Source organism: Sciurus carolinensis, chromosome 11, assembly GCF_902686445.1.
Source record: "Sciurus carolinensis chromosome 11, mSciCar1.2, whole genome shotgun sequence".
Taxonomy (NCBI): Eukaryota; Metazoa; Chordata; class Mammalia; order Rodentia; family Sciuridae; genus Sciurus; species Sciurus carolinensis.
The window spans coordinates 23,630,121-23,643,824 of NC_062223.1; the positions used below are offsets into that span (position 1 = coordinate 23,630,121).

At 36.4% G+C, this 13,704-nt stretch overlaps 1 pseudogene; it reads left to right on the plus strand.

Annotated features, from left to right (window-relative positions):
* Window positions 1–9,484: 9,484 nt before the first annotated feature.
* On the plus strand, window positions 9,485–10,099 carry LOC124959205 (complement component 1 Q subcomponent-binding protein, mitochondrial-like; annotated as a pseudogene).
* Window positions 10,100–13,704: the final 3,605 nt, after the last annotated feature.

Consider the following 13,704-nt stretch of genomic DNA (forward strand, 5'->3'; position numbering starts at 1 on the left):
ATCAAAAAATCTTGACCCTGCTTATTATTCCTTTCCCCAAGTGTCATGTTTCAGATGTGGAGTGTCCTCGAAAGGTTGTGTGTAAGACAATGACAAACTTTTCAAAGGTGGAATGAATAGATTATGTGAGATGTGATTTAATTGGTGGTTTATTCACCCATATGGATTCACTGGGCAGTAAGAGTAAATATGTATGGTGTGGCTAGAGGAAGGAAGTCAGGGGGTGTTCCCTGGGAATTTATATTTTGTCATATGTGAGCAGAGCTCTCTGCTTCCTAGGTGCCTTGTTCTGAGCTCCTTCCATCCTCCATACCCTACCACCATGATCTCTTGCCTTACCTCAGGCTTTAGCTGCAGAGTTGGCCAACCATGGACGGATCCTCTGAAACCCAAGTCTGAATAAACTTTTGCACCTGTAAGTTGTTTTTGTCAGATGACAGTGATTGAAAACTAATACACCATATGTGCCCTGCAGAGGTGCTGACCTCCTCATTGTTTCTTAAAATAAAAGCACACTCCTTCATTATTGGCTTTTATACTCCTCTGACGAGAATTCTTTCCTTTAAATTTCTGCTTATATATTATTTTCAGTGAAATATTATATGAACACACTATTATCCTGAAGGGATTACCCTATTCCCCAATATTACAATTTAAAGTGTTTATCACAGAGAAATATATGTATTGAATTATATCATAATGCATTTTTCATATATTATTTGTTTCCCTTGCTTAGATAAATTTTCTGGAAAGTGAGAAATTTACTATTGAGTTCAGTGATATATTATAAGCTGGTAGACTAATAACTAGCACAAAGTGCACTGTGAATAATTATTGAATAATAAATATGAGCTTTCATGCAACTGGGAGAGAGTCAAACCTCACAGAGCTATGGGAAAGTAGAGGGCAGAGGGAAGAGTGTTCACAAAGAGAACTTCTGAATATTTCTACATGAAGTGATTATTGTAATAAATATATACAATTATAATTTACCTATTAAATTAATATTTTACAGTGGCCAGCCAAAGTAAAAAAACTTTTTCTAATTACAAGAGATGATGAGCACTTTTCATATATTTATTGATCACCTTTATATCTTCTGTGAAGTGTCTGCCCTAGTTTCTTAACCCATTTATTGATTGAGTTCTCTGTATTTCTGGTGTAAATTTTTTTAAGTTCTTTACAAATTTTGGAGATGAGTGTTCTGTCTGATGTGTGTGTAGAAAAGAATTTCTCCCACTCTGTAGGCTTTCTTTTCACATTATTGATTGTCTCCTTTGCTGAGAAAAAACTTTGTAGTTTGAATCCATCCCATTTATTGATTCTTGTTTTCATTTCTTGCACTCTTGGGGTCTTGTTAGGGAAGTCTGGTCCTAAGCCAACATGATGAAGGTTGGGGCCTACTTTTTCTTCTCTTCGGTGAAGGGTCTCAGGTCTAATTCCTAGATTTTGAGTTGAGTTTGTACAGGGTGAGATATAGAGTTGAATTTCATTTTACTGCATATGGATTTCCAATTTTCCCAACACCATGTGTTGAAGAGGTTAATTTTCCTCCATTGTATGTTTTTGGCACCTTTGTCTAGTGTGAGATAATTTTGTCTCTGTGTCTTCTATTCTTACCATTGGTCTACCTGTTATTTTGGTTCCCATACCAGACCATTTTTGTTACTATTTTTCTATAGTAAAGTTTAAGATCCGGTAGTGTGACACCTCCTGCATCGCCCTTCCTGCCAAGGATTGCTTTGGCTATTCTGGGTGTTTTGTTTTCTCAATGAATTTCATGATTGTTTTCTCTATCTATGAGAAATGTTATTGAGATTTTAATTGGAATTGTGTTAAATATGTATAGCACTTTGGACGTATGTTCATTTTGATAATATTAATTCTGCCTACCCAAGAACATGGGAGATCTTTCCATCTTCTAAGGTTTTCATTAATTACTTTTTTAGTGTTCTGTAGTTTTCACTGTAGAAGTCTTTCACCTCTTTTGTTAGATTGATTCCAAAGTATTTCATTTTTTTGAGGCTATTGTGAATGCAGTTGTTTTCCTAATTTCTCTTTCAGAGGATTTATCACTTATGAATAGAAACACATTAGAATTATGTGTGTTGATTTTATATCATGCTACATTATTGAATTCATTTATTTGCTTTAGAAGTTTTCTGGAGTTTTTCGGATCCTCTAAATTTAGAATCATGTCATCAGCAGATAGTGATAGCTTGATTTCTTCCAATTCACATCCTTTTAATTTTTTTTTGTCTGTCTAATTGCTCTGGCTAGTATTTCAAGCATGATGTTGAATAGAAGTGGTGAAAGAAGGCATCCCTGTCTTGCTCCAGTTTTTAGAGGGAATGATTTTAGTTTTTCTCCATTAAGAATGATGTTGGGGAACAATGGAATATTACTGAGCCGATAAAGAATAATAAAATTATGGCATTTGAAGGCAAATAGATGAAATTGGAGAATATCATGCTAAGTGAGATAAACCAATCTCAAAAAAAGCAAAGGACGAATGATCTCACTGATAAGTGAATGATGATACATAATGAGGGGGAGCGGGAGGGAGGCAAAAATGGAGGAAGGAGGGACTGTATAGAAGTAAAAGAGGGGTGAGAGGGGTGGGGGGAAGGAAAAATAACAGAATGAATCAAACACCATTACCCTATGTAAATGTATGATTCCACAATGATATGCCTCTACTTCATGAACAAACAGCGAAACAAGATAATACCCCATTTGTTTACAATAAAAAGAAATAATGTTGGCCTTGGGCTTAGCATAAATAGATTTTACAATGTTGAGGGATATTTCTACTATCCCTATTTTTTCTAGTGTTTTGAGCATGAAGAGCTGTTTTATTTTGTCAAATGCTTTCTCAGCATCTATTGAAATGATCATATGATTCTTAACCTTAACTCTATTGATGTGATGAATTACCTTTATTGATTTCTGGATGCTGAACCAACCTTGCATCCACAGAATGAACTCACTTGATTATGGTGCACTCTCTTCTTAATATGTTTTTGTAAGCAATTTGCCAGAATTTTGTTAAGGATTTTTTTATGTTCATCAGGGATATTGTTCTAAAGTTTTCTTTCCTTGATGTTTCTTTGTCTGGTTTTGGTATCAAAGTGATATTAGCTTCATAGAATGAGTTTGGAAGTTTACCTCCTTTTGTATTTCATGGAATACTTTGAGGAGTTTTTATTAGTTCTTCTTTGAAGGTCTTGTAAAACTCAACTGAGAATCCACCTGGTTCCGGGCTTTTCTTGTTTGGTAGGGTTTTGATGTCTTCTTCTATTTCATTGCTTGAAATTGATCTTTCTAAATTTTTTATGTCCTCCTGATTCAATTTGGGTGGAACATATATCTCTAGAAATCTGTCAGTGTCTTCTAGATTTTCTATGTAGTTGGAGTATAGATTTTCAGAGTAACTTCTAATTATGTCATGTTTTTCAATGGTGTCTGTCGTGATATTTCCTTTTTCCATCACAAATTTTAGAGATTTGAGTTTTCTCTCTCCTTCTTTTTGTTACTTTGGCTAAGGGTTCATCAGTTTTATATACTTTTTCAAATAACAAACATTTTGCTTTGTCAATTTTTTGAATTGTTTCTTTTGTTTCAATTACATTGATTTCAGTTCTTATTTTAAATATTCCTGTCTTCTATGACTTTTGGCATTGATCTTCTTTTTCTAGGGCTTTGAAATGTAATGTTAGATCATTTAGTTCTTGACTTTTTATTCTTTTCTTGAATTGACTCCATGCAATAAATTTTCCTCTTAGTACTGCTTTCAGAGTGTTCCAGAGATTTTGATATGTTGTATCATCATTCTAATTTACCTCTAAAATTTTTTTATCTCCTCCCTGATGTTTTCTGTCATTCATGCTTCATTCAATAGCATATTAGTAATCTCCAGGTGTTGGAGTAGTTTCTATTTTTTATTTTATCATTGGTTTCTAATTTGATTACACTATGATCAATAGAATACAAGGTAGTATCTCTATTTTTTTAATATTTACTAAGGTTTCTTTGTGGTATAAAATATGGTCTACTTTAAAGGGAGATCCATGTGCTGTTGAGAAGAAAGCATATTTACTCATTGATGGATGGAATATTCTATATATGTCTGCTAAATCTAAATTATTGATTGTGTTTTTGAGTTCTATGCTTTCTTTGTTTGGTTTTTTTTTTGGAAGAACCATCTAGTGGTGACAGTGGTGTGTTAAAGTCATCCAGAATTATTGTGTTGTGGTCTATGTGATTCCTGAAATTGAAAAGGATTTGTTTGATGTACAGTGATGCACCATTGTTTGTGGCATAAATATTTACTATCATTATGTCTTCCTGATTTATGGTTCCCTTAAGCAGTATGAAATGTCCTTCTTTATCCATTCTAACTTTGGCTTGAAGTTCACTTCATCTGATATAAGTATGGAAACCCCAGCTTTTTTACTAAGTCCATGTGCGTGATGCTTTTTCCCATTCTTTCACTTTTAGTCTGTGGATGTCTTTTTCTATGAGATGAGTCTCTTGAAGGCAGCATAATCTTGGGGCTTTCTTTTTAATCCAACTGCCAGTCTATGTGTTTTACTGATGAGTTTAGGCCATGAACATTCAGGGTTATTACTGAGATGTGGTTTTCATTCCCAGTCATTTTGGCTTATTTTTTGATTTGAAACTTGATTTGGTTTCTCCTTTGTCTTTTCCTTTAGGGTAGTTCCTCACTTTGCTGAGTTACATTGTTGTTTTTTATTTCCTCCTCATAGACTATTTTGCTGAGAATGTTCTCTAATACAGGTTTTCTACTTGTAAATTCTCTTAACTTTTGTTTATCATGGAAGGATTTATTTCATCTTCAAATCTGAAGTTTAGTCTTGTGGGGTATAAGATTCCTGTTTGGCTTTCATGTTTTTTCAGAACTTGAAATATGTAGTTCCAGGAACTTCTACGTTTTAGGGTCTAGGCTGAGAAATCTGCTGATATCTTTATTGGTTTCCCCCTATATGTAATCTGATGCTTTTCTCTCACAGTCATTAAATTCTATTTTTATTTTTGATGTTAGGCATTTTCAGTATAATGTGCCTTGATGTGGTTCTGTTGTAATTTCATACATTTGAGTTCTGTACACCTCTTGTAGTTGATTTTCCATTTCATTCTTCAGATATGGGAAATTTTCTGATATTATTTCATTGAATAGGTTGTTCATTCCTTTGGTTTGTATCTCTGTGCCTGCCTCAATCCCAGTAACTCTTAAATTTGATCTTTTCATGATATCCAATAGTTCTTGGAGCTTCCATTCATAATTTCTTACCATCTTCTCTGTTTGGTCAACTTTATTTTCAAGACTAAATGTTTTCTCTTCATTGCCTGAGGTTGTGTCTTCCAAGTGATCTAGTCTGTTGGTGATGCTTTCCTTTGAGTTTTTATTTGGTTTATTGTTTCCTTCATTTAGAATCTCGAACACTTTGTTGAAACAATCTTTTGCTTTGTGCAGTTGTTCTTTCAATTCCTTATTGGTGTGATGGTTCATTTCTGCATTTGCTCTCTTATCTCATCCTTTGCTTCATGAATCATTTTAATTATTTGTATTCTGAACTCCTTTCTGAACTTTCTTCTACCATGCTGTCATTGGTTTCAATTAATACAGAATATTGGTTTGTTTGGAACATTTTCTTCCCTTGTTTTTTCATGTTGTTCACGTATCTAGCAGTTTGGATCTGGAGTATTGCAGTTTCCCCTCTATAGGTTTATAGTGACTCTGCAGGTTTCCAAAACCTCTTTTTTAAGGAGAAGGTCAATATTAGCAGTACCTAGTATAGACAATATGCAGCCCAAACCACATCATCCCTATGAACACATTAACAGTTTTATCATAATAAATATAGAGAAACAGTTTGATTTTTATCTACAGTATAACCAGTGGCTTTGCAATGAGGTCTACAGTTTCTAATGGAGAACAAAGAGGATGGGGAGGGGTGTAGGATGTAACTGTTAATGAGATAAGCAAAGACTATGTAGAAGTATTAGATCACACAAGAATGAAAACAGAATCAAAAGAAATTGGTTGTTAACAAGGGAAAAGAAAGAAAGAGACTGTGAGGAAACCAGTAAACAAAAGGAAACTAGAGAGAGCAAGAAAAAAAAAAAGAAAGAAATAAAAACTTCAAGATTTTCAAAAAGGAGAAAAAAATCTACGCTGTAACAGTCAGTCTATTCAAACCTCCCAGTCTTCAGTAGCCCGATGCATAAGAGGTTCCTGACAATGAGTTTCCAGTCTGTAGCAGGCATCTCAGAATGGGATTTGCCCCACCTAAAGATGGCAGCTTTGGCTTCCAGGATAACTCAAGACAACTTTACTGGCTTCCAAACCTGTTGGTCAATGGGAAGCTGCAGGGCAAGGTGTAGGTGTGGAGTTGATGTCCTGTGCCACTGTTTGGGTAGGGAGTCCTGGAGGCAGAGGGTGGTTGATCAGTCCAGGGGTCTGGCAGGTCCTGACTGTTGTCCCAAAATGACAGCAGCCATGTGTAACCAAACCTGCAGTACTGTGACAATGGACTTCCAGGCAACAGTGGGCAGCAGGTCATCCCCCGGTGCTTTACTTGTGGTCTGCAGGCTACTGACAGACAATTGGCAGGTGAGCCTCAGGTGGTTGATGATGGTTAGGTGAAAGCCAAGCAATCGGCAGGCAAGAGGCAGTTAGACGGACCAATGGTGGATGATAGGCATCAGTCAGTGAGCAATCTGCACTCACAAAGTAGGCGATATGCTTGTAGACAGCAGGTGATCTTAGTGGACAAATGGGGTAAAGAGCAGGGGATGGATAAGCAGCAAAGACTGCCTCACAGAGAAACAGATATTCCTCTGGTTGAAACTCGAGTTATAGAGAAACAAGGAACGCAGCCTCCCTCTAACCTGCCATCTTCAAAAGGACTTTTGACTCAAGTGGAGAATAGGCTGTATTAGGGTCTATGACCTAGGTATTAACTTCCATTTTAGCTTAGACACCAAAGAGTATTTTTTAAACACCTCAAGATGTATTCAGGAAGAGAGCTCTCAAAATTAACTAATTTTCATTCATATAAAAATCTATATACCGATTTATGGTACATATGAGACGTGTATAGCAAGTTTTTTCTTTTCTTTCTGAAATAGTTGTAAATGGACCTGAAATCAAATATTTACATGAGTTTCACATTTTTTCATGGATCAGAATTGAATTGCATTGATATCAACTTTGAACAAAAAGAAAAAGTCAAAAAAATATCCCAGTTACAATATTAGGAAAATAATATTTTCCCAATTTCCTAAGAAACCTTTATAAACTTACCCGTCACAGAGAAACATGACACTACCCTCCTGTTTCTCTGTAGGCTGAATATAACTGGGACACCAAAGATCTTATATCTAACTCTGTAACTCAGGGGACTGTTACTCTAGAGAATCAACAGCAAATTATCCCTGACAAGCATCCAAAGAGTCAAGTAATGTAAATGTCAGCTCTCTTATACCATCCTGAATAACTGGACTTTTCTTGAAATCACACAGAAAAATTGCAGCATGATGTTAACTATGATACTTTGTTTATATATAATTAAAATGCCCTCTATAATTAACAAATTAAAATAAGAGATGAAACATAAAAATCAATGTATGTCTTTAGATTTGGAAGGAAGCATATAGTAGATTCAGGCAGGTTATTCTAACCAACCTACAAAACTCACCAAAATGTGGTCCCTTTTGAGTGGGTCCCATAACAAGAGAAAACTCTGTAACAAGTTCAGTCCACCATGCTGGCTGTTGAGTTATTTGGGCCACATAAACCAGTGTATATGATTGTCCTTGAAGGGTCCATGGCAGATAGATGTTATCAGTATGTTGCACAGGCCACATAATCAATTACAGATCAGACTTTAAGAATGTTAAGGCAAAACAGTGATACTCACCTTTTAAGAAACAGCATTTGGTGGAATGAGACAGACATCTTTACCCTATGTATATGTATGATTACCCAAATAGTATGAATCTACATTGTGCACAACCATAGTAACGAAAAGTTGTACCCCATTTGTGTACAATGAATCAAAAGGCGGTCTGTAAAAATAAAAAAAAATAATTTAAAAAACCTGCTCCACAAAATAAATAAATAAAAGAGATACCTATTTAAAAAAATAGAAATAGCACTTGTCATTTTAACAGATTGTGCTAGAAACAGTGATTGGCAAGTGGTCCCCAAGTTACCGCAAACTTAACTTCCCATTTTGAACAGGGTGTTGGTGACCCTACCAATCCATCATATTAGGTAAGTGCAGCAGTCAACTGCGCTCCTTTCCTGAAGTCACAATTAAGGTGGAACCAACATCCAGGGTTCATACTCTTGCTTCCTTCTGCTCAGCCTGAACTCCTTAGCTCAAGAGTCCATGAACTCATTCCCTTAACAACTTGATCATGAATGAAGCATTGAGAGCTTTTCAGATGATTCTCCACGATATACGCTGGCACAACATAAAGGTCGATTGCTGCAGCACCATCATCCTGCTCTGGGATGGTCCTGAAGGACAGCAGTGAAAGAAAAAATAGTTACCTTAAGAGCCAGAAATCTAAAATGGGGGTCATCTTTTCAAAATTGGCTGAGACAAGATCCATGGTAATATTTTAGAAGGATGGAATAAAAAAATCCAGAATACTATCCTCTGGAATGTGCTCTATAGGCAAAATATACAGACTCTGCCACCAAAATGCATTGTGGTTTCTGTAATATTTTATGAGACCAGGATATATGAGCCCAGAGTGTAAAGGAAGTGACTCTTCTACCTATTGATGATCCAGCTGCTGAAAATTGCTTCCTGTGAGTGAAGCCATGAACTCCAGTAGTTAGGAGGTCTCTTCTCTCCAGGGATACGCTCCTTCTGGGGAACACAGTAAGCAATGGAAGCAATAAATCAGAATTGTGTCTTCCTTGACCAAGAAAGTGCAGTACAAGTACCTTGCAAGATTCCGGAGGGAAGCAGCAGGATGTCTTGTGGCTTCTACTTTCACTCTCTTTAAACTCTGAGAGTGCCACATAAGGAGGCCAGTGGAACTTACAAGCAGGTAAGTGGCTGCTGGAGAGCACAGAGGCAGCACTGCCAACAGCCAGCACCAATTCACCTGACATGAGCCGATGCCATCTTGGGGTGACAAAGTGTGAGCACAGGTTGTGTTCCCATAAGTGCTGCACTGTGCAGGCACACTAGTGGTACTGGCGGAAGATCTAACCAGTCAGCTTGCAGAATGGCAAGAAATACTTTTTAGTTACTGAGCTCTGTTTATTTTTTCCCCCTCATTAAATAATAACTGAAATTTATTTAGTAGAGGGCTGCACAAAAGCATGCACTGCCCCAGCTAAGGAACAAAGAAACACTGCCAGTAGAGAGAGGGGCTTCAGGTGGCGCGTTAGCCGGGCTGTACTTTCCACTCCTAGGCCTCTGCAACCTCTTGCAGGATGCTACCTCTGCTGCACCGAGTTCCCCAGCATTGGGCGCCACCCTTCTGCTGTGGCAGCTGCTGCAGTCGGCACCGCAGCTGTGCGTTTGGTCCTTCGTACTGCTGTCCATGGAGCCAGGTTCCAGCTTGGACGTGGTGGCCCGGCCTTCTGCAATGTCCGGGACCCTGCGGCTGCTGCTGAGGCTGCTGCACACTGCATGTGGATGGAGAAAAAGCTTTTGTTGAATGCCTGACGGATGAAATAGAGGAACCGGAGCCCGAACTGACATCCACTTGCAATTTCGTGGTTGAAGTTAGGAAGAGTGATGGAAAGAAGTCCCTTGTACTGGATGTCACAGGAGGAGAGTGGACAAGAGGAGGAAGATGAGAGCAACATTTTCTGTGTTAAGAAAGTTAGCTTTAAGGCCACCGGCGAGTCTGAATGGAAGGACTCTAATTATACACTGGACACAGAGTCCCTGAACTGGGCCTGGTATGACCACCTATGGGTTTCCTTACAGACTGAGAGGTGGACGACACTTTTGCAGATGAGTTGGTGAAACCCAGCACAACTCTGGGGCACCAGGAGTACATTACTTTTCTTGAGACCTCAAGTTTCATCAAGAGCCAGTAGAGCAATCAGAGACACTGAAGGCTTTAATTTTATGGTGAGCTTTGACCAATGAACAAAATCTACTCTGACTGCAGACTGTGTGCTTCAAAGTGCTTATAATTCTAACATCATGGGTAAAATAATAAGAAAATTTAAATTATTGCTGTTATGCTCTCATTTACTATTCATTTGGGAGTTTTCCTGTACAAATTTATTATTTCTAGATTTTTGTATAACATAGATGGGCAATAAAATTATTTTATCTCCTCAAAAAGAAAGAAAGAAAGAAAGAAAGAAAGAAAGAAAGAAAGAAAGAAAGAAAGAAAGAAAGAAAGAAGGGAGTCCATAGGGTTGAGAGAGGACAGCAGTAGAAATCACAGGGGGAAAATTCTAAGTTTACTCTGTCCCATATGATAGCACTTGCCACAGGTGGCTTTTGAGATCTTGAAACAGAATTCAGACAGCTCTGAATTCAGGTGTACTGCATGTGTGAACTTCACACTTTTTAAAACTTAGTAAGCAAAAGAGAATGTAAAGTATTGTAAATTTGTTTTCTGATTTTATGTTGATGTTACAATATTTTACATATATTAGTTTAAATAAATATCATTACAGGTAAAATAACTAAAATTTGTACTAAGTTGCAATTTCAATGAATTCATTGGTTTAAAAAATAGTTGTAATACGCATGTGGTGGATTTCAAAAGCATCAAGTGTATTGGAAACCACATACCCACACTCGCACACATGCACACTTACACATTCATGTATACAGACAAATAGAAATTGGAATATAAATAAAAGTATGCAGATCATTTCTTGTCATTAGAAAATCATGGAAAACAGATACAATTTTTCAAAATTGAGGTGAACAAATACCTACATACCTTATTCCTTTTACACAGTCAGTGTGTGTACTGATGTGGTTATATTTTCATAAATAATATTTGACCAGGGATGTGTGGTGTGTGTGTGTGTGGGAGGGGGGAGAGAGAGATAGACAGAAAGAGATAGAGACTGAGAGACAGAGAGACAGAGAGACAGAGAGACAGAGAGAGGGAGAGAAAAAGGTGAGGGAGAGAGAGAGAGAGGGAGGGATAGATTTAAAACAACTAAAACATAAAACAGTTCACAGTGAGCCATTCTATATTAGTAGATCTCACGTAATGGAATCATTTATGGTTTGTTTCCATTCTAGTGGAATTAGAGAAGAATACAATATTGGTTATCTCTAGATTCATGGATGAACTCACTGTTCTCTATTCTTTCATCTAATTTGCATAATGTATCCAAAGAGCTAATACATTTAACTTTGCACATAGCTGACTCTATGAAACCTGATTTTACTTTCTATTTGTTTCTGTGAGCTATTTTGTAATTCCTTCTAGACATTAAATGATATTCTAATGTACTTATTTTACATGTCAAACAAAGTTTTAAGCCTTTTTTGATTGATGATGTTGATCAAGAGATTTAGACTTCTCTGCAGTTTTCTGAAATGGTATGATGACTCCTCTCGGGTGTGGCCACCACATGGTGCTCTTCACAGGAACAGGGACTTGCTCCACCCCTGCTTCAAGAGACTGCTCTCCACTTTCTTCCTGCTTTCCTGGGTTGAGGTCAGGCAGAGGAGTGGAGGGCTCTTTTTCCATCTTGTCATGGAATGGTAGGAGCAGACGCTCTTCCTCTCATTCAGGTCACCTGATTGGCTTGTGCTCTTGCCTCCTCCCAGTTAGTGGGTTCATCAGTGTCTTGACTAGTGCTTTTATTTACTAACATTCTGTGTGTATACGTTCTAGGAGTTAAACTTAAATAATGTTTATACAGTTGCCATGCAATGCCAGACAGCAAGCATACCTGAGCCTCTGATCTGTTTCCTGATTACTTATTTTCTTCTTCTTTGCCCATTATGGGAGCAGTATAGTTACATATGTAATATGAAAATTCTGTTGAACTTTTGTACATTGTTTACTTCATACAAATAACCTTCATTTTAACATTAGCCAATTTTTGATAAATTAAAAAAGTTCACACCCATTGCTTCTCAACATTCATACAGTTCAACCTCTACTGTTAACCCTGCCATCCATTGAATAAAAAGAAAACTAAGAACATTTACCATATGCCAGAGGTAGTTAAAAAGATAGAAAGTTAAATAGCATCAGAAATACCTCGATGACAGCATTGATACACACCTTATATATTTTCCAGAATTTTGTGAGTAAACACGCATTATCAAAATTAAATTTGATGAAATACTGTGAGGTCAGTAATATTAGTCAAAATTAGGATGGAAGAAACTGAGGATTGAAGAAGTTAAATTTTGCCAAACTAAAAACTCAGAGTCAAAGTACCAGGTCAGGCTTTCATGAACTCAAGCATATTGTATTTCAAACGTTATTATAGATAAAGGACACAAACTTCATTGAAACAAGTGAATGCAATTTAGAAACTAAAATATTAATGCAGCTACAAAGTGTCAGTGGTATACATCAATCAAAAATGAATGAGTAGATATGATTTAGAAAAACAGTTTCCCTATTTTCCTGGTGAATTATTTGAATGCATAATTTTATTGAACCCAACACATGAAATATAGGTGAACATGAACACCAGATCTGCAGATTTATATTTCAGTTATTTGTGCCTTTGCTTTGCCTCCTTCCCACATTCTAAATCACCCTTTCTATGCTAAATGAAATTTGCAAACAAAGAATATTTTATCAGACCAAAGATACAAGCAAAGAACTTGAACAGAGGTTAGTAATGCACTTGTTTCATCAATCATTTCATCTACAATGAATTGCAGTGTTAGTACGAACAAAAAGAGAAATCATGCAGTGAAAAAAAAAGACAATTCAGAAATTTTGTTGCCCATAATAATGTTTTCTAAATGGTTACAAATATGTATGAGGGAGAGATAGAGAGAGACAGATATAGAAGGATTAATTATCTACTAGGGATCAATCTAAGTTGATGCTTTCAGGCTCTATAATTCAATATTCCTAAATTATTTGTGAAATTATTACTATATTCTACATGAAATGAGATATTATCTTGGGTTCAAACAATACTGAACATCTGGATGACTGAAGTAAAAAGGAAAAAATAGTAAACAATACATATATATATATATATATATAAAATAACAAAACAAAACAAAAACATACATGATTGAGTATGTACATATAGATTTGTCATTCTATGGGCACACTCTCAATGCTATCATCTTCATTATAAAATTATAGAGATTCTTTTCTGACAAGAATCATAGTTTCATGAATCATGGAAACTGATATAATATTGTGATTCTTATGTTCATCTTTAACTTGCAAAGATTTTATACCAAACCCAATATGTGTGTCTTACTAGGCCATTAACATATTCATTTTAACATTACTGATTATTTTAAAATTTAAAAAGGGGCTAAATTTTTTGAAGAATATTTAAGGCCACAGTTGTAAATTAAAAAGACACAAATATAAATAAATCAGAAAGACTCACTCATGACTGTTTAACTCATTCCTCTTCTCTCCACTCCAATGCTACAGCCCACGTATCACCCCTCCAGTTACCTCTGCTTTGCAGCCTGAGTCCTGGCAAGCTCACATTCTCTAGGAATCTGT